Source organism: Ambystoma mexicanum, chromosome 9, assembly GCF_040938575.1.
Source record: "Ambystoma mexicanum isolate Mex_15411 chromosome 9, UKY_AmexF1_1, whole genome shotgun sequence".
Lineage (NCBI taxonomy): Eukaryota > Metazoa > Chordata > Amphibia > Caudata > Ambystomatidae > Ambystoma > Ambystoma mexicanum.
Genome location: NC_090931.1, coordinates 322,192,393 through 322,213,687, shown reverse-complemented (window position 1 = coordinate 322,213,687; position 21,295 = coordinate 322,192,393). Strand labels below are relative to the sequence as shown.

Sequence of the window (21,295 nt, the reverse complement as noted above, 5' to 3'; positions counted from 1 at the left end):
ACCATGCAGTGGAGGTAAAAGGATCCATGTTTAAATATCGGAAAAAAAAACTCTGATGCCAAGAACGATATATTTATTTTACTCTTAATTCCCAAAATGTTACTTTTTTTTCCTTGTGGGACACCCCCACACCCAGGCCTCCAGATAAGGTGCGTACGAGATCTTTTTACGCATAGAAATCTTGTAAATACGACAGCTTTATTATTTTCCTGTGTACAGTTACACACAAGTTTAGAGCAGAGGGCAGTGCAAAGGTCAGGTTACTTGAGACAAACCAACGCTTTTTTTTTTTTTTTTAAATCTACCTGGATGTAATTGCAAGCCATGGATAAAAGCCTCTGAAACAATGTATTTCTCTGAAGCCTTTTAAAAAAAAAACAAAAAAAAAAAAAAACTGCACACTATGATAAAAGGAATAGTTTATTTCCATTCAGCTTCTTGTTCTTGGAGCAAACAGAAGCACAGTGCATATTTATTTTCCTTGCATTTTAGGATTGTATAATTAATAAGATGGAAGACTAATTTGCAATTGAGAATTCATATTTTGTAACATATTATGCTTGTTTTCCCAGTGAAAGCAAACCATTATTGCACAATGGTATTTTTTAGAGTTCCTGTGCTGTGCGCATAATCATGCGGAGGCAGATCATGTTTACACTTATAATTTACACTCTAATTATAAAAACAGTGTGTAAAATGATGACTATGCACGGTCTAGTTTACATCCATTCAACCGTGCAGTCAATGGGCTACATTACTATAAATGGTCAGTGGCAACAGAGTCTTTGCTCAAGTGTGAGTGATTGGCATTACACCAATCAAAGGTGTTATAGCCACTCAAATCTTCAAGAATACAATTAATAAATCCAAAACCTGACTCTCCAGGAAGTGCAAGCCCTGTTCAAAAGCAAACAAATGAAAGTTACATTTGGAATTGAAATAGAAACTTGGAAAAACCTGTCCCTGTGATAATCCAGATAGGTATTTAACTTTATGTAGCTCTTCATACATGGTTCATCCAACATCTAGGCACTGTGGTTATTATACCTCAGTTGACCGACCTCTGAAGGATGATAGCCAATAATATAGCTCAGCCGGTTGAGCACTTGTTGCTGCGAGCTGTAGTTTTCAGGTTCAAATCCCGGCAAGGCCAACTCAGCCTTTCATCCTTTCGAGGTCGTACTGACTTTGGTTTGGTGTTAATTGTGATAAATATGTTATATGTACAGCGCTTTGCCAAAAGCGCTATATAAATAACCATTTGACCACGAGATTAGATATAGAATTTTGCATGGAAGCCTTGCTTCTCTGCACGGTTGTATCATAACATTGGCATACCATTAGGTAGTAATAGCTCCAGGAAATAACTTTCATTAAACATCAAAAGACAATTGTGCTAACGAACCTCAAAACACACAATACAATTAATGTTTGCTTTACTATTTAATTGGCTAGGCTTTTGTGTTTTAAACATTTAAACATATACAGGAGAGAGAAAATGGCCAGACCTTGGAGAAATAATGAAAGGCGTATTCTGTCGCAATGCAGAAAGCTGCCGCATAGTAATTATTGCAATACCGTTTTTGCACACGTCGGCTGGATGTCACATACATTTTACTCTCTTGCAAAGAAGAAAAGTCATTTTTACTCTCTCAAAATCAGATTGACACTCCTATTTTAAAAATGGGGAGTAAAATGCTACCACCTCCAAAATATTGTCTGGAGCACTGCCAACCCTTGCATCCATTTTTTAAAAAGGTGCAAGCGTTCAGTATTTGTTTCGACTAAAAAATGTTGACCTGAGCATTTTATTCATTTTTCTCAGGCTATACCAGCTAGAAACATGAACCAAGGATCGTAGTGCGTGATCTAAGAAATAGATAGTGGGGCGAGTGCTATGTTTTAGGATGAAGGGGTGAGGAATAAGTGCTGTGGGGTTGATGTAGAGGTGGGGGAGAGGAAAAGAAGCAGATGATGTGGGGTAGAATGCTATGCAATTGGTCCTTGGATTGAAAGCTGAATACAGGTCTACAATAATTACATTGACTAACAAAGAGTATGCCTGTGAATCTATAGCAAAAAAAATATAATTTACTTGTGCAATTTTTAGAACATTTATATTGACTGGTCTCACCAGTATTTGGTATCCTTACATTAGGATGTCATTTTGCTGTATGCACTTACTTGCACCTTTTGTGCCAGGGGTGTGTTTACCTCCCTTGCGGTCAAGTTTGACTTAACCTTTTACTGTACTCTGGAATATAGGGTGTTCAGATAGACCGACACATTCTTGCACAAAAAAAGAAAAGTTACAAAAGAAATCTCAGCATGAAATGTTTTGGCTTGATAGGCTATGTATCCACTTGGAATTTGGAGCATTCCTCTGAGAAATCGACCACAGTTTTGCATACACTTGATCACCTGGAATATGATATGTACACTTTAACTAATGTTATGAATAGCACTGTATTTATTTATTGCATATGAATAATCTGGCGTATTGAATTTTCTCTCGATCAGTGCATCATTTTTCCACCACAAATGTTAACATTCTCCTTGTTGGAAATGCTTTAGTTACTGCCATAACATCAAGCATATGAATTTAACCTGCCAATTGAATACTTGTATCTATCAGACCTGGTTATGTACAGAAAACTACATAACTGCCTGTTCAGTAAATGTTCAATATTTTTCTATTCTACAGGACTGATCAATTTGTATTCGCTAACTGTACTATTGGTCTATTACTTAGAATGTAAGTATGCAATACTTAATTTTGGTGAGCGAGATACTTGTATAAAATATTCCCTTAATCTCTCGAGAGCAACCACGCTAACATCTCCATTTGTTACATGATCCTCATGGTCTATTTTAGGATACCCCCAGATTTTAAATCTGTATCTTTATTTACATAAATTAACGTGTATTAGAAAAATTATGGACTATGCTCCAATATAATTTATCTAACATTCCTACATTCATCACAGGATCCTGGCTGCTCTAGGGACAATCCTCTATATACCATCCTATTTGTGCAACGGCTCACGTTACCATTATTTCGATTACATTGATATGACACATGTTAAGCTATCTTTACTGGACAAATGGGTGTCCTTTTATACATTTCTGTATTTGGGACCAGTGTCTTTATTATTGCACTTTACTTTCTGTCCATTTTTCTCAAAATAAATCACTTGTAAAGCCAGCACATGCAGATGGTTATCCTTTACCAAAAAATGTGCAATGCTATTACGTGCTTACATCATAGGACGTCATCACGCTAAGCACGCAATGGCATAACCAATGTAAGCAGGCACTTTATATCAGAAACATATGGCATCCTTATTCTGCATTTTTGATCAAAAATTGAAGTGCTCATAATACTTCTTAAGGTAAGCCTTTAGTATCATAATTACTTAGAACTAGATTTTCTTTACCTTGTCCTCACTAGATTGTTGATCCCACCTGAATGTTTAATTATCCTACCTACAAGGTACTTACTCAATTGTTCTTCTTTGTAGTACATACCTGATTTACTGTTTCATTCAGGATTTCTACACAATTGGAATATAACCCAACTATCTTCAAGACTACTAAACTGCTGTATCTTAGTTAAAATAATTTAATATTACACACAGGATCATTCGTATGATTACAACTGCTAATTCTTCATTTGAGGCATGCTCGAATTTATTTATGTAACTTAAACAGATTTTTTGAAATTCGCCTCCCGATGAAGGAATTTACTCATCACGATAAGCGTTGAGCTATGGATGATGACCAATGATTATATTGAACAATGGATTTGATTTTGTTCTGTCTCAGAAAAATTTGAAATTTACATCAATCAGTTTCATGTGAAATACTTTGTCAGAGTTGCCATACCAACTTTCCAAATTACACCATTTATCTATATTGGGAGTCAACAAGAAAATGTGTTAAGTCCTCTAAATATCAGCTATTTTTAGCTTCAATGGTGTGCAGGGGACAGGAGTATCCTTCACCATATGATGCTCATCTAGGACACCCAAATACCTTCAGGCTGTACATTCACTAGGAGATGCATTGCTCCTAAATTGTTCTCAAGACATATTTTTTTTAATTTGTTTATTGACATTTTCCAAACACAAAGATTAAACGGTATTCATACAACAGTTGTATGTTCATACTATATAGTACAACAGGCCAATATAAATTAAAGGGAGAAGAAAGGAACTGAACAGAAAAGGGAGAAAGGGTGGTAACCAATATTATGGAAGGGGAGAGAAAAGGAAAACCAGAAACCAACCAATTGCGTTAGCATAGTGCATAAATCTACTGTCCTCCTGTTCATTCTTCTTCTCATTGCCTGTGGGGATAAGCATTTAAAGGTTGCAGTCTGCATGTGGGGGGGGGGGGTGGCGGGATATATACTATACTTTACAGGTGACAAGCTACACAGTTATGGCCAAGTTTCATTCTCCTCTGAGGCAGTTCACGGTTGTTTGCTTAATCAGAAGGGTAGAGAGAAGTGTTAACCAATGCCTTCCATGCTTCAAAAAGGAGCCCTCCACCCCCCTCTGTGTACATTGATGGCATGTTCCCAAGCTGTTGTCTCAGCCGTGCTCCAGATGCATTTCTTTTAGCTATATTTCATACAGTGGGCCCTTGCTCGATTTCCAAGTCCTGGCTATGCATCTCTTGCCTAGTATGCAGGCTAAGTCCATGAACCTAAAAATGTGTTTTTATTTACTATTTCTGGTGTACTTACCCAGTATGCACTCCTGTGGTGTCGATTTATATCTAGTAATCCCTGCACTTTCCCAGGTGTGATTAATTCTAGACCAAAACCTTTTTACGGAATTGCATTCCCAGAACATGTGGGTTACATGCGCATCGGCTCGGTTGTATCTAGGACAGTTGGAAGCTGCGTCTTTATTAAATTTAGTAACCCTAACTGGGGTTATATGTACGATTAAGGACTTTGACCTGTAAAAGTCAGAACCTTGCATTTCGTGAGACGTGTTTGCCATGGTTGAACGCCTATAACCAGTGCTTGTCCGTGAATTCCTCTCCCAGATTTGCCTCCCATTTGGCCCTGAGCTTTTCTTGGTCTGTGATCATGTTGTCTATTAGGGCCTTATATACACTTGGGACACCAGTCTCCATCCAGCCCCTAAATTGTGCATGAGTGTGAGGAGCGTGTTTGGTTGTGGTTCCGTTGGCCAGTCGGGCCAAACGCGTTTGGCGAATTTAGTTATCTGTATGTACCTTAGGAACTGTCCCTTCAGGAGACCTTCTTTTTGATAGGTCTGAAAATTCTCTGTAAACTGGACTCTCATACATATCTCTCCATGTTGCTATGCCAACGTCTTCCCAGCACCGCGCCACTTTCAACTCCTGTGGGTCCCACTGTGTGTTGATCAGTAAAGAGCTATGCTGGGAATACGGTTGTGTAAGCTTCAGAATTTTCTTGGTCCAGTCCCATACTTGCCTAATGTCAGCAGTACTGGGTGTAGTGTCTGCTTGTTCAAAGGATGCCAAAGAGCGTCTCGTAATTGTACAGGTCGGATCAGTGCCTCTAGCAAGGTGTGTTCTGTTAGGTTCGTTTGTGAAGCTAAGCTGTGCTGCCACATAATAGTATTCTAGTTTCGGTAGTTGTATTCCACCCTGTTCAAAGGGAAGTGTCGGTGTTGCTGTAGATGGTCTGTGTCTCTTGAGTCCCCACAAAAAGGTTCTTGGGGTGGTTTCCAGTTCCCGAAAGAACCTTTCTGCAACCGCTTGCGTGGTTCCTATGACCCCTATGCATTCAGGTGGGGTATACCTCCGGGATAGGCTGTGCGCTTGCTTATTCCAGCAACCCGTAATGTACTTATATTCTGCCCGGGGTGAATATTCGTGCATGCAACCAATGCTCCCCCAGAGTTACTTGATTGCGGGCAGGCTTATCATGTATGGCACCACCCTCCCAATCTAGTGTCTATTTAAGGTGCTGTCTCAATCCCTCACCTCCTTGCTAATCCGGAGTGTAGCTCCTATGTTTGCGGTCATCTTTGGGTAACCCGTGTTGAGGTAACCGTGTCCATGTGGGCTTCAGAGGCCTGCCTTGGTCGTGAGCAGGGGAGACCTGGGTCCTAGACAGTTGGCAGAGCAAGAGTGGGCTTGGTGCCACTGACGTGTTCGCTTTTGTGCCCTTTGTGGCTCGCAGTGGGCTTGCCGTCTGCTATTCCCCACTCCGGTTGCAGATTCTGTTGGAGGCATCCTGCTCTAGGTCTCAACAAGCTGGCGAGCCTTGCGTATAGATTGAACCGCTGTAATGGATGTTTGTCCGCTCAGTATGTCTTTCTAGCCTCAGACATGCACCCTCTACCCACGAAGTACAGGCCAGTGTGCACACGTGTGTTTCCTTCAATGCAGCCTGTTGAACAGTTTGTATGCCTGTGAGGCCTGGGCGGGGGGGTCGAGACCTCTCGCTGCTTGAGCGGCGTTGGTATTAGTAGCCTTCAGTAGGCTGCTGGATTATGGGCTTTGATGTGGGGCCCACCGTGATTCCTTTCCCTTGACTGTTCGTACCTGTATATTCACTGCTTTCTCAGCCTCCGACGTCCTTGTGTCTGCGGTCCGCTGTGGACCTGTCGTCAGCTGTTTCACTCTCCGGGTGCGGAGTCTGCGAGGGCCACCCAGCCCAAGGGTCTGTATCAAGCAGTCGAGCCACGTTGTGTAGCCCGATCTGCCAACTTGAGCCCCTCATCAGATCTCTCTTGCTTCAGGTATGCGCCCGCCACATGTGGCGTGCAGGCTAGGGCGCACACGTGTGCTTCCTCCGTTGCTGCCCATGAGTAGTTTTCTCAGGGGAGGGGGGGGGAATCCATTCACACGCTGGGAGAGGTGCAGATGTTTGCAGCCCTCCGTGGGTTACCGAGCTATGGGTTTCGAAGTGAGGGGCCAGTGATTTCTCCCTCTAGACTGCCCGCACCTGTGTGTCTGCTGTTTCCCAGCTTCCACTCTGTGTTAGCATAGTTTCTTCAGTCGGCTAGGTCCTCCAAGCTCCACTGTGCTGAACCGGTCTCTGAAGTCTTCCGGTGGAAGTTGCTTGGTCGCACACCGAGGTGTGCCTCGGCACTGTTCTGGGTGTCGCCCTGTGAGCACTCGGGACACCCGAGAGTACCGGGGAGCGGAGGGGGGAAAGAGTCACTGTTTCCGTTGCTGTGCAGTCTTGTTGAATCACCGCTAGTACCGTTGTCTGACTTCACCGTCCTTCACCAGCGTTGCTCTCATTAAGCGGTGATCACACCTGCGCTGCCATCTTGCCAGGAATTTTCAGAGCGTGCCCGGTTTTATGTTGCTTTTCCGATGTCTCATTTTCGCTAGTATGCCCAGATTTGCCCAATTTGGTCAGCGGAGGTTGTGTAACAGTTATCTGGATAAGTTGGGTGCGAAAAAACAGGCTGATGAATGCCGTTAGCAGGAGCAGTGTAGGATGAATGCCGGAGCTCTATCTACACGCAGCATTACAACATGAGCTCCAGGCTACGCCCCCTTCTGAAGACATCATGTGCATATACAGGGATTCCTCCCAAAACTGATTAAAATTCAAACTGGCCATGTTCAACAATGATTCACATTGATCCATTCTGACCCCATTGAAGTGTGATATTCTGACTTAAAAGCCTAACAGTCCCGATTTCTTTGGGGCGTTACTGAAGTGATAAAACTTCTAGTTCAGAAGAAAGGGTTCATGCTCCATCCCTACTGTTGCTGCACTGGCAGGCCGGGTATCTCCAATTTATGGAGAGAACATACAAACATGATCTACTCAGAAATAGGCTGTGACGAATTGACCTCCAATAAAAGCAATTTATTGGGAAGTTTAGGAATCTTTTTCTTCACCATTTTGGGTAGATAATGTTCAGTTGTTTGAGCTTTGACCTCCACTTCATGCCACTCTTCAGGATTTAGTCTGACGCTGGTCATCCACCTCTGTACTGAGTAGATGGCATACCCTGCTCTCCTTCACAGGATTGGCTCTCAGAATATGTATTCAGTATGAGTATGCACAGGTGTTTCAGAGTATTCTCCTGCCACTTGCTTTTATCAGGAGCTGGAAGGAAAGTGCTGCAACGTCACATAATGGAAGGTTGCAGTTCAGCCTGGCTACATGAGTTCACTCTTGCTCCTATAGTTAGCGTTGGCTATGTCTCTGGGTATGGTGTACCGGGCCTAGATGGTGTATTCCAAAGGGTTATATATCAGACAAATATATAGACGTTGAGGTCGGGATTTACCAAAAAATATATCATTTTTATTTTTTAACACATGATAAAATATGGACAAAAATAGTGATGTCCATACAAATAAAATATATACAATTGAACAGACAAATACAAACTGGTGTTGTTTACCATCCAGAAGAAGAAAATAACTTATCCTATATCTACTAGGTGATGTTAGTAACAAGTGGGTGAATTTTTGCACATTTCTTTATACAAAGCAAAAGAGCCCATTAGAGGAAGGTACGATGCTAATTAGACAGCCATATACGACATTAGCAGGTAGTTTGTTGTGGACCCTGGTTGCTAAAACTCTTTTCTAGTCCTCTCCCAACAAGCCCCTAAAAAAAGAGGGCACCTGATTGCTCGATCAACGATTGCACGGGTTATATATCGGACCATTCCTTGTGAACCCAAATCTCTTGATAGTTCTGTTGCTGCTGCTGGATCGATAGGCAATTTCACTACCCTTTTTTTGGGGTTTTAACTTTTTAAAACTTTTTTTTGTTTTTCTTCTGTCTGTTGCTCAACTTGCTCTTGCTTTTTGCTTTTTGGCAACCTGCGCTACACAATATCTGCTAAACTGGAGAGTGGGCCCCTACTCTGTCCGGGACTGGGGTATATAAAGCTGAAGGTAAAGAGTGGTTTGTCCCGACAGGATAATCTATATAGTATAACAGTGGGATGAGTCACTGTAGACTGTCTCAACAAAAGGGGTGGAGGGGTACACTGTTGATTTACCCCTGATGTAATGTCTTCATATTGGTTCTCTGATACAACAGAGCTATAACACACTGCGCTGAGTCCTTTGCACTTGTATAGGTTTCACATTTATTATTGATGATCAAAGACTTAAGGCAACAAATTCTATATATACAAATCGATGCAAAACTCATAAAGACCTGAAACAAGAGTCAGGAAGTTTAGAAATGTGAAAATGAAAGTAAAGAAAGTCAAGACAGTATGAACTAGCGTTCAAAGCAAATAAGTGAGTTGTAAGCTGTCTGCAGCTGTGGGGGACAGCGGATGCTCCTGCCTGGACATTCTTTGCATTTCCATCAGCACTCCAGTGTGCTAGGGCCAGGGCACTTAGCTTGTGCTGGAGCACAGCTCATACCATCAGGGTGCCCTCCCTTCTCATACCTCTGCAAGTTCCCGAGGACCACCTGCTCGCCATTTTTGCTGTTGCTTGGCAACGGAGGCCACGCCCACCTATCTTGCTCTCATCCCGCTAGTCGCAGCTTGAGACTCACCTTCAGGCGAAGCTGCGGCGATGTGGGGTTAAGTGAGACGTAAGCTGGCTGCAGCTGTCCGTGGCGGGAACGCGGCCTTTGGCCCTGTAGCCATGTAACACACAGGTTCCTCGCTCACTCCAGTACTGTCGGACAAATCATTAGCCCTCACTAGGATCATCATCAAGGTACTGGTTTATTCTTACATGACCATCTCGATATCCAATTTCATATCGTCTGACAGCCTACAATTGGACAACCAGTCCATAAACTTGTGTGAATCCCAATCTCACCTATCCACCACTCACTGATGCCTCTGCTGCCATAGATCTGGGCCTCTGGAATGCAAGGTCCTTATGCAACAAGTCATCTGCAGTATTGGACATTTTATTAAGATTACGTTTTTCATTTCCTTTGTATCACCGAAACTTGGATTTTACCTCCCTCTACTGTTGCAGCCTCCCTTACTACATCTGTCTTCCTTTGCTCATGTTCCCTGTACAAGTGGCCGCAGAGGTGGCATTGGCATACTCTTCACTCCTCCTACTCTTCTATTCCTTCACCTGTTGATTCACCTGTGTATGCTTCTTTTGAATTTATTTACAAGATTTTTACTGCTCCACACGCCGGTACTGTCATTTATCGCCCACCTGGCCCTCTCTGGTCCTTCTGCGACAGTATTGACCACCTTCTTTGCCATATTCTTCCTACTCCAACTCTGCTTGTTTTACTAGGTGATTTCAATCTCCATCTTTCCTCTACTCATTCTGCTTCTCCCTTCCTTTCTATTCTTGATTCTCACTTACTATCCCCACTTTCTACTCCTTCCGCCCATAACTCTGCTTCTTCACTCGATTTTATTTTTTCTTTCATATTTTACTGCTTTTTCTGTACTAGCCTTACCTGTCTACCTATCTGACCCCTCGTTTCTCTATCACTTCTTCCTCCTATTTCTTCTTCGCCTCTCTTGCCCAAAATATTCTATCGACACGATCTACGCCATTTCAATTCTTCACTCAATCTTGATACTTGTACTAATATTCAGTTCTCTATCTGCTGATGAGGCTTCGTCTACGCTTTGTTCTACTCTTTTGTCGGGTCTTGATCAACTATATCCTCTTTCTGCCTTTGAGCCTACCTGTAAACGTGCCCAACCTTGGCTCTCCTCATATCTCTGTTCTATGTGGCGACTTCTTTGTCGCTTAGAAAGACGCTGGCTTAAATCTCGTTCTCCGTCTAATCGCTCTGCTTATTTTTCTTATCACACCCTTTACGAAAACTGCCTAAATTCTAATAAATGCACCTATTTCTCTGATCATCATACTCCATCTGCTCATCCTAGGTGTCTGTTTCAAACTTTAACCCGCCTTCTCTCTTCTCCCGATCCTTCTATTAATTCTACTCTTTCTGCTCATGATTTTGCTTCCTTTTTTTCCTCTGTCTGCATCTTCTCCCCCACCTAAACCTCTAATCTTCTTTTCAGACTTTGCTCCTGTGTCCAACTCTGATGTAACACTTCTGTTGGCCAAAGTCCATCCTACAGCAGCTCCTGTGGATCCTATCCCATCTGCTTATTCCCAAAATCTATCCTTCCTTTGTACCATGCCTGGTCTTATTCTTTAATATTTGTCTTTCTACATCTCTTTCATACAGCTTTCAAACATGCTACCATCATTCATATTCTAAAAAAACCTTCAGCAAATCCTTTGTTTCTAATTTCCACCCTCTTTCTCTTTTGCCCAACTTATCTAAGCTTCTGGAGCGCCTCGTCTATTCTCAGATTTCTTCCTTAATGATCCATCTCTTCTCCCACGTTTTCAGTCTGGGTTTCGTCCTCGTCACTCCACTGAGAATGCTTTAATGTGTGTGCTTAACTCTCTTCTATCAGCTCGCCACTTTAAACACTCTTCTTTTCTTATTTTTCTTGATCTAACAGCAGCTTTCGACACGGTTGATCGCTCTTTGCTTTTGGATTCTCTCTCTTAATTTGGCTTTAGGGGTTCTGTCCTTTTCTGGTTCTCCTCATATCTATCTAACAGACCTTTTTCCGTCTCTTGGGGTGGAAAGACCTCCTCCCCTTTCCCTCTTGAGCAAGGTGTGCCCCAAGGTTCAGTCTTCAGCCCGTTTCTATTTTCACTTTATACTTCATTACTTGCTCATGTAATATCTTCCTTCGTGCTCATCACTTTTACGCCAACGACAACCTTTTCTGTCCTCCTCTTTCATGCCGGAAATTCACCACACTCTTACCACCTGTCTCTCTGCCATTAAATCATGGATGGCATTGCACTTCCTCACCCTAAATTCTGGGAAAACTGAGGTTCTTTTCTTCCCTGCCAACACAATTCCCCCTCTCTGCCCACCACTGTCTGTTTTCCCCCCTTCTCTTTCTCCTACTGCACGCAATCTTGGTCTTTATCTGGACTCTAATCTTTCTTTTGCCCATCATATTTCCATCGCATCCCCTTATTGTCGCTTTCATCTTTATAATATTTGTAAAGTTCGCTCCCCTGTTTCCATGTGACTAAACTTATCTCTTCTCTTTTCTCCCAACTCTTCTATTCTGTGACGTTCTTTGGTCTCCCTTACTCTCGCCTTGCTCCCTTGAAATAAATATATCATTCCTCTGTTTGTGTACTTTGTCTTCTCTCCTACCATCATTCTAACTCTGCTTTGGTTGTATCTCTCAGATGGTTACCTTTTCATTCTCAACATAAATTTCATTTTCTGTGCTTAGTCCGGAGCTAACCCATAAAGAGATTTAAAGACTATCTTGCTGCTCTACTGTCCTTTTATACTCCTTTTTGCTCCTCCTGTGTTTTTAAGCTGACTGTCCTCCGTCCCCCCTGTGCCCAGTCCTGTTTTCGTTCCTTCCAGCTTCTTGCTCCTCTTCATTGGCACATTCTTCCTCTATCTCTTCGGTCTATCACGGTCTACTCTCTCGTTCGGTCCCTTTGAAAGATCATCTTTACTGTTCATGATTTGTTCGCTTTCAGAATTGATATTTTTATTTTACAGTTCATTATTTTTGTACCATTGGTTTTAACTTTGTGCAGCGCTTTGGACAAACACGCTATATACGATTCAATAAAATACACATTTTTAGCAAAAAAACTGCTTGTAAAGCGAGGTCTTCACATTTAACATGATAGATCATGTACAACCACACAGCCAAAACTGAATTGCTGCACTGCACCCTGGGGAGCGCCATACTCCCAGCGCTCAAATGAAATGGTTTGTCACTGGTTAGAAGAGCAGTACAAAACCCATATTTGCCTCTGTGGATAATATTCTGGCGTTCATAAACATGTCATCAACTGGTGTCTGTGTAAATGCTCGGCAATCATGGCTTACCAGAACAGGCAAGCAGGGACTGTTTCTATATTGAATGAGATGTGAAAGTGTCATTTAGAAGGTAGCCTTAGGCTACAATCTCCTATTTGAGAACATCCAGCAAAACAGGATTTCAATGGTCCTGGCTTCTTTGATGGATTTGCCTTTTGAATCCATGCCACCTTGTGATCCTTGGTTGTGTATCTGACTAAAGATTGCTCCCAGTGTTGATCCTAAACTGCCTTCTTGCACTGGAGATCAATCTGGTTGTGTCAGAAATATTGAAATGTTCAATTTTTGTGTGAGCTAATGTGGGCTTTTTCCTGCTATTACAATGGCCAAGCTAACATTTGCCAGATTGTTTCATATAGCACTTATTTTCTGACCTTGCAGTTCATCGGATTTCAAGATGAAACTACTTTTATCTATTACCGTGCTTGGAAGAGGTGCAAGAGGTAGGTTATGCTTTGCTTTTTGCAAATCTTTTTGGTCCATCCTCTAGAAGGGTGCTTCTTCCAGCCAAGATGTGTATCGTACCGCTTTGTTATATGCTCGGTCTTCCACCCAGAGTTGTTGCCTCGATTTTCGTCTGGTCTCAACCTGTTGTGAAGAAGGGAGACATAAGTTTGAAAAAAAATACCTTCATGTGGATTTTGTTTAGTTCTTGCTTCTCAGCATCCTCCCTCTGCCAGTGCTGTGCTTACATTGTCACATTTGAGGTGGTTGTATCACTTTGTACCCCACTTCTCCCTAAACTGACTTTAGTCAAGTTGCCTTTTAGCAGAGGCATTTTTTGAAGACCCACTTGTGTAATCTCTGGCAAATGTGCGAAAGCAGGATTAGCTCTTTACTGGTCACACTTTCCTTCTGCATATAGAACCCTGGCATTGTATTCAATGTGACCACTATTTTGGTGTCTCTGGTTGGTGGATGTCTCGGACTGTGCCGTAAAGCTGGCCACTGCAAATCACTCCCCACACTTGGCTTTTCTGTGGCAATGCGACCCTTTTTCTCCTTATTCCAAATCTATTGAAAAGTAGGATTAGTTGGCCAAGTGAAAAATGACATGGCAGTTAGCATTTGGTATTAGCATGCATTTTTTTCAGGTTATGTTTACAGTGGGTTTAGTGATTACATAACGATGGATGCTTGTGTTTTGGATGACTAGACTATATATAGGTGGGCAAACCAAGAAATATATAGAACCAAGCCATAGCCGAGTAGGGCTTCTGGTTTGGCCCTAAGAGCCAAACCACGAGCTGAGCTATTGCAAACCGTGTGCAAGATAGACGGCATACTATGGTTGTGGTTCATGCACAGTATTCTGGTTCCTGAATGTGACTGATGCATGGTGCTAGTACATTTTTAGTGGGAAGGATCTATACAAAGGCTTTTTTTTTTTTTGTTTTCATACGTGCATTGTTTTACTTATGTTTGTCGTCTTATTCTAAAGAATTTATTTGGGTTATTTAACTTCCTAGTGACTTTGTGTAACTGCGTTTCTGTGTAGTATCCTCTTGTGAGGCTGACTATACTGCCTACTAGCCTTCTGCCCTCCTCTGCATTAAGCAAAGACTACTGTTACCAATGGAGAGTTTGCATTATCTTTGGGAACCCTTAAACTTAGGGTAGATCTCTTTACTTGTCACCAGAGGGCATTGGGGAAAGTCTCCCCAGCAATCTGGTAGCCATTTTGGCTACTGTAAAAAGACAAAAGGCTCCCTCCACAGTAGAAAATGGGGACACCCCAGTGGCACCATGTTAAAAAGTAAAACAGAGCCAACTGTGGGTGAGAGCCTACCCAGGGACAAGAAAAGGGGATAAGAGTAACACTGCCTCAGGAGCTCTGGGGGACTAAAAAAGCACCCAATTTGGCGATTGAGGTGTAGAGAAAGTCACTTGCGCAAAATTAAGTCAGGCGGAGAAGTCCTTCAAAATAATGGGACAAAGCAGCAAAGGGAGGGAATGTTAAGTTCATGTGATGTATACCGGCTAGGTTAGATTTTCATTTCTATGCTAAATCTTCCTCACCTGTTCGATCCCCAGATCTTTTTGCTGGACTTGGTGATAATTTGTCCATGTTCCTGAGTGAGTGGGAATCTTTTTCCCCTGTCAGCCTTTATTTTAGTCTTCTTTTTTTTTTTTATTTTTTTTTTTTATGGGTGACCTTTGAATGTCTCTCCATGGTGTGTTTTTGATATCTTTTTTGGGCATCTACATTTCTTCATTGCTGCACACTGCACTTTCTGTGCAGTGTTGCTGGGTTGCCCTTTGAGCTTCCCTTTTTATTTTCTCTCGATATACCTTTTGTGAATGGGTATAGACTGATTCCCTTTACATTGTATATAGTGAGACCAGCACACCTCGCCTTATGTGCAGTGCTGGGGAGATGGATAGTATCCCCTTTCTCACTGCTCCAACAACATTTTAACTCTTATGGCGGGTGGCAGTGGACATACTTTAATGACTTGTGTTTAATATTACACGCAGGCTGTCAAAGCAGCCACGGTAATGGATAGAAGGGTTCACCAGTCTGCTAAATGGCTGCTTCCTTCTTTTTTCGCCATGTGTAGTATGCTTTTCCTTTCTTGAGGAGTCTTCCGCCATCCTAGTGGGGGAGGTCCTGGTTGAAGTTCTGTCTTCGGCAGGAATCCTTTGTTTTTCCCACTGAGGCCCCACAGTGTCTTTGAATGCACGAAGTGAGGGAGGAGTCCGAAGCTCGGCAGCCCTTTGTCTCCTGGTGTGCCTGAGCTAAACCATTTCCCACTGGGGGGGGGGACTGGCTATCCCGATTGGACAGCCACCCATCTTGGGGGAGTTTGCCTAAAGTCTACCTTCAGGTGAGACTCTATAAAACTATCCACAGGCCCCTACACTTAATATGTCTGTACTACTGAAAGATTTGGTAGAATGGCACAGCAGCCAGGCTTATTTTAGGAGGTTGTGAGCTGTAGGGAAGTACAATGAACCCAGTCAATACATTATCCCAAGAAACTCTTACACACTGGAAGTTATAGTAGAATATACATTTATTTTGTATACACAAGCCAAGTAAATACTATTTTAGATGAGTCACAAAACCCTCATCAAGTTACTGGAAGAAATGGGGATCACCAACATAGCACTGCTCCGGATTAAATATTTCCAATCTAAAGAAACAAACAGTATGGATACAACTATTCAAATCCAATCCGCGCCACGCCACCTGTGGAGTACCAAAAGGATCCTTCCTTGCCCCACTCCTCTTCAACATCTACATGTCTCCACTAATCAACCTCATGTAAAGGCACGGCCTCACCTGCTACAGCTAGGCAGATGACACCCAATTGATCTATAAGATTGAAGAGGTACAAGAGAACTCCATGTTAGTAGACTGTCTCAAAGAACGTTACAAATTGATGAGCACACAGCCTCAAAATCAACCCGGGCAAGACAGAAATCCTGATTATATCCAAAACCAGGGAAGCAACCAAGACATCCCATGGTCCACAGAACTAGCAACCGCGTTTGCACCATCCAAAATGGTCAAAAACCTTGGAATCCTAATGGATAACAAGCTTAACCTAGAACCACATGTAAACGCAAAAATCAAGAAATGTCTTTCACTTGCACATAAGAGTCGACCATTCCTCTGCTTCACGCACAAAACACTGACATCTCTCATCTCCAGGATGGACTATGCCAACGGCCTATAACTCGCAATGCCAGACTATCTAGTGAAGGAACTGCAACATATACAGAACGCAGTGGCCAGACTTCGCCTCAAACTCTCACAAAGGGGCTACATCGCACCATGGCTAAAGATGCTACATTGGCTGCCAATCAAAAAACGATTGGCATTCAAAACAATGTGTATAACACAAAGAGCAATCCATGGCCAAGGAGCCGAATTCTTACAAAAGAATCGCCATTTACCAGACGACCAGAACACTCTGATACAGCAACATCACCTGTACCCTAAACTATACGCAGGGTAAAAACGTGTGGATCAGCATCCTCTTGCCTAGCTGCACAAATTTGCAACTTGCGTCCGAGAGAAATACAAAACCTGAAGGTCCATCTGAAATTCTGAAAACGCCTAAAAACCTGGCTCTTCAACTCGGAACCGGACGAAAACGAATGAGCAACACCCGCACCCCTCGGAATGAACACACAAATTGCAAGACTGAGGACAAGACCAAACTACAACAAAATACAGAGAGGTGGAGAGACGTCTGAGTGAGAGGGAGACCCGGGTGCACTCGTACCCATGGAGTGCCCCACCAGAGGCTAGGGAGAGAGATTGGAGCATCCTAGGTTGAACCACAGAGGGCATTAGAGTTGAAGAGGAAAGAGTGGCAACCAAACAGATAAACCACAGGGCCTGGAAAGCTCAAGGGCACAGGGAGGAGGTCCCATCACTCCCCCCTCCCCCTTTCAAGGGTCCGAGGGAGGAGTTGGGGGCTGCATCCCAGGATGTTCCAGGGAACACAGCGGTGTATCCATTAGTCTGAACACAGAAGAGGTGGGGCGGGGGCAGGCATCACCACAATACAGCCCTGTTGACGGTCTACGACACTGCACAGAATGCAGGAGGCAGACCCCCATCCCTCCAAGCGCACCACAATGAACGACACTGGCAGGGACATGTGCCACAGGTGGCCAAAGCGGACGGGGTACGATGGAGCACCACCACTAAGCAACTCACTAAAAAAACCCATCCCTCTGCTAACACCTCTCAAACTCCAAACACAACCATACCTATACAGCACAACAAACTGCATGCACTTTGCTGCACTGCAACAACTAAATAAACCACACATAGCCTTGCACAACAGCACATGACAACTACCAACTGAAAAACCACACGTACACTCAGCGAACAGTGTAAACCGAACTGATGCTGCCAAAAGCACACCACAGCTCTTGCGCTTTCTCCCTCTGTCTTACTAACTTAACCTACCCTCTTGCTTTTCAGATCCGCCAGGGGACCTTTCGGTTGGTGATGGTGCGTGGTATAAATAGCCTACAATAGAAGTGTCGTATAACGAGTTATATTTGTCATCCCCATAATGTACCATACAAAAGGTTACATTTTCGTTACCTACAAGCAAAACTCGGTCTTTCGACTGAATCTATACCATCAACCACTTGCACTGAAAAGCATTTGTGAAACCGATCTTTATCAACTCTGTTTAATGCAAGCCAGATTGGCATGTGTACTTTGGTGTTATCCAATAAAATTATACTTAAAAAGTACAATCAATTACTGAGCTAATCTGTGTACCAGGTTTGGGGGGGGTCTAGTCCCAGAGATGTTGGTCAAATCGCAGGGACCGATGCAGTTTTCTCGGGATTACTTAAACTTCCTAAAAATCTAAATGAATTTATGCCTTTGGTGGCTTGTTGCAGCGAAGTAGTCCTGTTTTTAAGATTGTTTGTGGAAACAGTCTACTCTAATACACTGTATATCTTAGGTACGAGGGAAGGGGTACTTAAGGCCACTCCTCAATCACCCCAGATCGCATCCATTCATGCCTATGAAAACACTGACAAATTTTACAGCACAGCAAATCCAAATGTTCCTATGCGTTGGGCTGAAGCGAAGGTTTGAAGGGTCAAAGCAAGAAGATAATTATTAAAGTGTAATTTATCTAAAAATGAATCTAGATTACTCATTGGACACCAACAGGGGGGGGGTCTCTTGATAGCGATTTGCCGGGGGTCTTAAGTCTTAATTTCAACTTTGATGGGCTGATGTATATGTAGAAAGCTTAGAGCGCTCAGCATTACAAAAAAGGCTTGTAAATTGGGCAGCCTTGTATTTTCTAAATAACAGTGACAAAGTAGGTGTACTTGCCATCCTTATACTATACAATCGAAAAGGAAACTTTTGATTGATCTAGAGAGACATTTTAAAGAGCTCTTAATTTTCACAGCACTTTAAAGCAAGTCACAGACTGGAAAGGTTCTGGGTGAATGAATAATCAGTGTTTTAATATATTGCTGCACGCAGGATTCATCCCACTGCTGTGATCATCAGTTACTTGCCAATTTAATGGTACTCATTTTGTCAACCTCTGAAGGATAAAGGGCAAATAGTCTTCACAGGATTTTTTAACCTGTAACTACAGGTTGCAGGTATTGGTGTTTTTAACCCCTGGAACTATCCGAATATCCTTACACGTGCATGAATTTACTGGAAAGTTTGGCCCTTCTACACAGGCACTTCAGAGTATGTTAGTGCCTTTCACAGGCTGTTGGCGTATAAAAGAAATTGTGTACCTTTTTTAGCTTTTCAACCTTGCTCATATAACCACCTGTGATTTTCTTTCCGAGATTGCCCATGCAAAGTTTACTCTACAGATTTCATGCAATGATAAAACTGAGTGAATGGACTGGAAAAAAGGAGCTTCTGTTGAGTAGAAATGTGCTTGTACAGCGCACAGTCCAGTGGCATGCTTCCATTAAGTTGCACTGATTAATATGTATTCCATTAGTTCTACTTGAGTCCTTCCCAGACAAAGATTTTGTTAATACTTTAGTCACACCCAATTTAGACTGGTGTATTCTGAGGTGACATGTTTGCTGCACTCTTTAGTTGACTGATGTTTCAAAAGGAGGATGTCGCCCACGTTTTTTCCATGCTTGCAAAAGTATTGACATTAGTGATATGATGTGGCATTTATAACGCGCCTATACACAAGTGTTTCAAGGCGCGCCTATACACAAGTGAGCTCCACAAACCATGCATTTGCTGTTGCGATTTATTGTTTACTTAAGGGGATGATCTCTCCTTGGAGCACCAGTGACCATATGCCACTTCAAGACAAATTCTCACACCACACTAAGAGAACTTGCTGTACAAGCACCACTATCTTATTTCTCAGATATATACATCTCTCTCAAAGCTCTTTGTCTTCTCAGCCTCTGCTTCCTCGCCTCGTTTCTCCTTTGTGTTCTCCTTCCTTGTATACCTCATTGTGTGCTGTCCTAGTTCCTACCCCCCCTCCCCTCCAACCTTCGTTTTATTCTCAATCTTCACACGATCTGTCTACTCCCACCTCTGGCAAGAACAGTGCACTTAATGCCTGGCTCTGCTTTTGTTTGGCTGTTGATTTGCATAGGGCCTGGGGCAAAGCCAGAGATGTGGCTCAAGCTCTAAATTGGCTTGCTCACCTCTAATGGTATGTGGACATCACACATGTGCCACTCTTAGCACAGGTTCTTTCCAGAGGTCACAAACTTAAGCTCAAATAGTTGGATTTCAAGGTTTACAGTTTTATAGAGTTTACTTTAAAAAACAAATTGCATAAAACATGACAGCATGTAAAAACTTATAGCAACACATTAATCCAAAAGCATATCATCGTGGCTTTAATTTGCATGGTTTATAGTGATATTACCGAAAAAATTTTACCGCCAAACATTTTCGAAAAAAAATGCCGAATGTAAAGGTGTTGACATTATATAAATATAATGGAGATGGCCATTTTATCGAAACAAAATTTTTCAGAAAAAAAATGTGTTAACCCAATGCCTAAATGGTTGTCATGTGGGGGTTCCTCCCTCAGCCACCCTACTACCCACGCAACCCTAACAGTTCTATTCAATGCATTTTACTGTTCAATAAATTATTTAATAATCTAAATAAGAATGCTTATTTTGTATTTCGAAATTAAATATTATAGAAAAAAATCTATTCGAAAAAATGATTTTCGAAATATTTTCAAAATTTTGACTTTCGAAAATATTGCATTCGGAAAAAAATAACTGGATAGCATTAAGCCAAAAGAATATCATCGTGGCTTTCATTTGCACATCTTGAATGGTAAACTGCGAGTCTTAGAATGGAAAGATTATGCCAACCTGAAAATCTAATTTACCTCAGTGTGTACGTTCAGTGATTTAAGACATGTAATAAAATGTGTGTAATAAACAGATGTGTATCCAAATTAATCTCACAAACTTCCAGCACGTTGTTATTCATGATGTTGAAACGATTTGATTAGTGACTTAAAGCAGATGTATTGTTTTGCTTCTCTCCTCACATCTCTGACGTCTCTAAGAAGTCAAACTACCAACTTCTCCTCAGAGGTATTCTTCCTTTCCTCTCCTTCCCCCAGAAGCTCACTGTTTCTAGAGCTCTGGCCCTCTCTAGACTTGACAGCCTCTTTTTAAATCTGCCTGCCTCTACTCTCCGTCCTCTCCAACTCATCCAGAACAGGGCTGGGAGACTTGTCCTTGGCCTCAAGCCCAGGCATTGTATCTCTCCAGCACTGAAATCCCTCCATTGGCTCCCAGTGGCTGCAAGGATCAAATTCAAGAACCTTTGCATTGTCCACAGGGCCTTCTTGGGAGTCTGGGACCAAAATATCTCCAGCTTTCTCTTCTGAAGTATCTCCCTACTCTAGCTCTTTACTATTCCACCTCCCAACTATTTTAGGGTCAATCGCTTTTCCAAGCAAAGATCTTCAGGCGCCTCCCTCTGGAACAACCCCA

At 42.4% G+C, this 21,295-nt stretch overlaps 1 protein-coding gene across 3 annotated transcripts in view; it reads left to right on the top strand.

Moving 5' to 3' along the window:
* Positions 1–21,295, top strand: part of UBE2G1 (ubiquitin conjugating enzyme E2 G1) — a 506,298-nt gene that overhangs the window by 134,746 nt on the left and 350,257 nt on the right. Inside the window, exon 2 of one of the 3 annotated variants that reach the window (XM_069614727.1) lies at positions 2,705–2,755. The exons of the other annotated variants lie outside the window; for them this stretch is intronic. The gene's annotated coding sequence lies outside the window, so the exon portion shown is untranslated. The remainder of the gene's footprint in view (positions 1–2,704; positions 2,756–21,295) is intronic. 3 annotated transcript variants of the gene reach the window in all.